General features: G+C 32.3%; 1 pseudogene; it reads left to right on the top strand.

Annotated features, from left to right (window-relative positions):
• The first annotated feature begins 826 nt into the window (after positions 1-826).
• LOC145059787 (vacuolar fusion protein MON1 homolog) lies at positions 827-2,536 on the top strand (annotated as a pseudogene).
• Positions 2,537-3,938: the final 1,402 nt, after the last annotated feature.

Here is a 3,938-nt window from a genome sequence, read left to right as displayed (position 1 = left end):
TAATTGGTCTTGATATTGTTTTATAGGGAGAATGTTTGTCAAGAAGTTGGGTAATGTAGTAACTCAGATATTTGAAAATGCAGGGAGCTTTTACTATCTTTTGAGAAGGCAACAGGGAAAAAACCACTGGGGATCGTATTCTATAGGTATATATAAATATAATTTCAAGTGGTACAATTAAAGAAAAAAAAACTAAATCTTCACTTTGTTTTTTATTTGGAGGGATGGTGTAAGTGATGGGCAACTAATGAGCCGAAAGCAACTTTAATACAAGAGTGGGGACACTGTTCTCTGTAATAATGTGGTTAAATTCTATACATTTTGTTTATATCCAGGTGTTTTCAAGGCGAGAAACATTTCCAGATTTGGATTGTGTTGACTTGGTGAGTTCAGTGGAAAAACTCGTTATACTTTGAAAGACCTTAACGACCAGGGACTAAAGGTATCTTCTCCTTGATTTTTAGGCTTATTATAACCTTAATTAGTTGAGCCCTTTACGAGGTTATTATCAATCTATATGCATCCATGGTGATGAATCGACACTTGCAATCCAAGTTTTAGGTTAAGCTTCTTATAATTCTTGTATTGTGTCCTTGGGTTATTTTCTTTTTTGATGGTGGGATGTGAAAATAAATGGCTCTTATATAGACTACAGAGCGAGAGCTATGTTATTCTTGTCTCTTCAACTACATTTAACTAAAGAAACACAATTATCTTATTAAATAAACTCAAAAACCATAGGGCATTGGTCTTGTAAACACTGGAATCACTCAAAACTCAAAACAGTATATAACAAGAAACAAATATTCAGTAGATTTCTGATATAATGACTTGTGTTGATTCAGTTTTTGATGAATTGGTTCCGGGTGAAGGGTATAAGGATTCAGCTCAAAAGCTGAAGGCATTTAAAATGCGAAAGAGCTCAGTTCACAAGATATGGAAATGAACACAAGCTAGCAGGATTTTCAGCAACTCTACAAGCCATTATTTCCTTTGTTGAAGATGGGTAAATTATATACATATCACCATCGCTTATTATTATTATTTTTTATACAGGTGGATTTACTCTTGTTTTTCTATATTTATTTTCTCTTAACTCTAATAGTTTGGTTCATTGATCTCTTTTTTTTCAGGGGCGACCGAATTCATTTGATTAGGGCAGGAAAACACAAGGTCAGATAAGAAATGTTGTAGTTTTAACAAAATATACTAAAACCAAATATGGTTTTTTTTTTCTTTTTTGGTAGACAGGTAGCTTTTCTTGTAAAAGGACCAATTTATTTAGTTTGCATAAGTTGTACAGAAGAGCCTTATGAGTCATTACGTAGTCAACTGGAACTTCTTTATGGCCAGGTTGGTACCTTTTTTTTATTTTACATTCTTATTATCATTATTATATGATTTTATACATTTGAGTTTTGAGATATATCATTTTACATGGGATGCAGATGGTGCTTATACTCACAGAGTCTGTAAGTAGATATTTTGAGAAGAATCCAAAGTTTGATATGATGCCTTTACTTGGAGGAACAGATGTTGTTTTCTCTTCCCTCTTCCACTCTTTTAGGTTGGTTCGTTTTATCTTATTTTATTTTCAAAATTATAACAATGTCAGTATTCCATCAAATTACAAAACCAAAAATTATGCATTTCATTGTTGTTTTTTTTTTCAGGAACCCTGCCTCTTTTCTTCATGCATACACCTATCTTCCCCTTCCTTGTGCAACAAGGCAAGCTGTTGCTGCTATCTTGCAAGATGTTTCTGATTCAGGCGTCATCTATTCAATGCTCATGAGTAAATACAAGGTTTTTTTCTTTTTTTTTCTTTTTACCTCATAAATGGATTTCTTTTATGTATTTTATTTTCTTCAAATGCAGGTTGTGAGTCTTGTAGGTGCACAGAAAGCACAACTCCATCCTGATGACATGCTGCTTCTTGCTAATTTTGTCATGGCATCTGAATCTTTTAGGCAAGTTCATTATTCCATCACTTTTTATTTTCCATATTAATTGTGTGTGTGTGAAATGTTACATGTTTGATGCAGGACATCTGAGTCATTCTCCCCCATATGTTTACCAAGACACAATGCCATGCCCTTTCTACATGCTTATGTTCATTAATTTGATGTAAGTGAGAGAAACTTTAATTAAGTTTTTCTTATGATATTTTTTCACTACTCACTAGTGATTGTTACAGGATGATACATACCTGGTGTTGCTAACATCTAATTCTGATGCCTTCTTTCATCTAAAAGATTGTCGGTATGTATTTATTTATTCATTTGTTAAAGAACATTCCATTTAATACACATTCGAAAACTATATCGTATAATTTGATTTATCAATTAATTTGATTTCAATTAATTTGGAAAGGTCACACTGTAAGGTAATTATTTGATTTCCTTTCTTATATATTATATATTTTCACAATAGATTTAACATTTAATGCCTTTATTTTACATTGATGCAGGTTGGTAAAGCTTATGAGGCAGTGCAAGAATGTGAAGAACTAAAGAAGAAATGTTTGTATTTGTGAGTATTGCCTTCTCTTTCATTCCTGCTTCGTTAGTTATTGCTATTATGAAGGTAGGCCACTCTCCGGTTGTATTTTTCACATAATTGACAAGGAGATGTTGTATCTATTCAGACTAGGCTTAGAGCAATGGTTGCAAGAGATGAGTTTAGAAGAAGAAGAAACAAGGCTACAACTATAGTTCAGGTACTATGGATGAATTATATTAGTAAAGTATTTAAGAAAATGATTAGAAACAAGGGTGAATTTTTATAGATTTGTTAGCTACTTGCAGGTTGATCTTGAATAAGCAAAGGGGCAATGGATTGTATTTTTTGTATCTAATTTGTTTGTAAATTTTTGTTACAACTTCTATTGATTTGATTTATCTTTCCATGGAACGATTATTTGTATGACATTAAATTTATGCAATGGATTCTATTTTTTGTATATGATATTTTATTTTCTATTATGAAACATTAAATACAAATTTAATTTGAAAATAAGTAAATCTATAAATAATATTTTTTTAAACATTTAAAATTATTATACGCAAAAATGTGTGTCGTCTTCATTTATGACATGGCCTTTCTTGATGGGGGCTTTCTTGATATGCATTGCCTGTCATTAACACGCGCGTCGTAAGGTTACGACACGCGAATGCGTGTCGTCTTCCTTTATGACAGGGCCTTCCTTGATACGCATTGCGTGTCGTAAACGTGCGTCGTAATTGTGTGTCATAAATGAGCGTCGTAAATGTGCGTCGTCTATAGACGACGCGCAAAAGTGCGTCGTCTCTCTTTAGACAGGACCTTCCTTGACGCGCATTTGCGCGTCCTCTGAGCCTTTTACGATGCACAATGAGCGTCGTAAAAGGCTGTTTTTCTTGTAGTGAATAACATAAAACAAGTAATACTTACATAATACGAGTGACTGTAACTTAGCTCCTTGAACCTGAAAATTAGCTAGCCTGAGATAGATGAATCCTTTCCTTTCTGAGAACCTAAACATCAATTATAAAATTATTTATCTTGTGCTTTGTTGTATTACTCTTAGAAAACTTATGCACATATTTCCTTATTTTCTCTTTAATTGTAGTGCTCTGTTTGGGATCTGTTTTCTTACCTTTTAACCTATTATTAAACTTTGATAAAATAACATTGGTAAAGTTCCCCATTTTATCTTTTAAGGAATATGAAGATCTCGTTCTAATGATTTTCGGTTGATTTTATATTAAATTTACAAGTTAGTAACTTTAAGCTATCACTTTCTGGACCACTCAACACTCTTAGAATAAACTGTACCAATATACTATGAATTACATCATACCCTTTATATGTGGGAAACTATATATCCATATCTAACTATAGAATTTAGAATTTTGGCATTTGGAGTTTTTATGAATTTATTATGATTTTTTGAAGAC

The sequence above is a fragment of the Lactuca serriola genome, chromosome 6 (genome assembly GCF_051521515.1).
Source record: "Lactuca serriola cultivar US96UC23 chromosome 6, Lser_US96UC23_V15, whole genome shotgun sequence".
Classification (NCBI taxonomy): Eukaryota; Viridiplantae; Streptophyta; class Magnoliopsida; order Asterales; family Asteraceae; genus Lactuca; species Lactuca serriola.
Note: the sequence above shows the minus strand (reverse complement) of the source record. Positions and strands in the feature narration are given on the sequence as shown.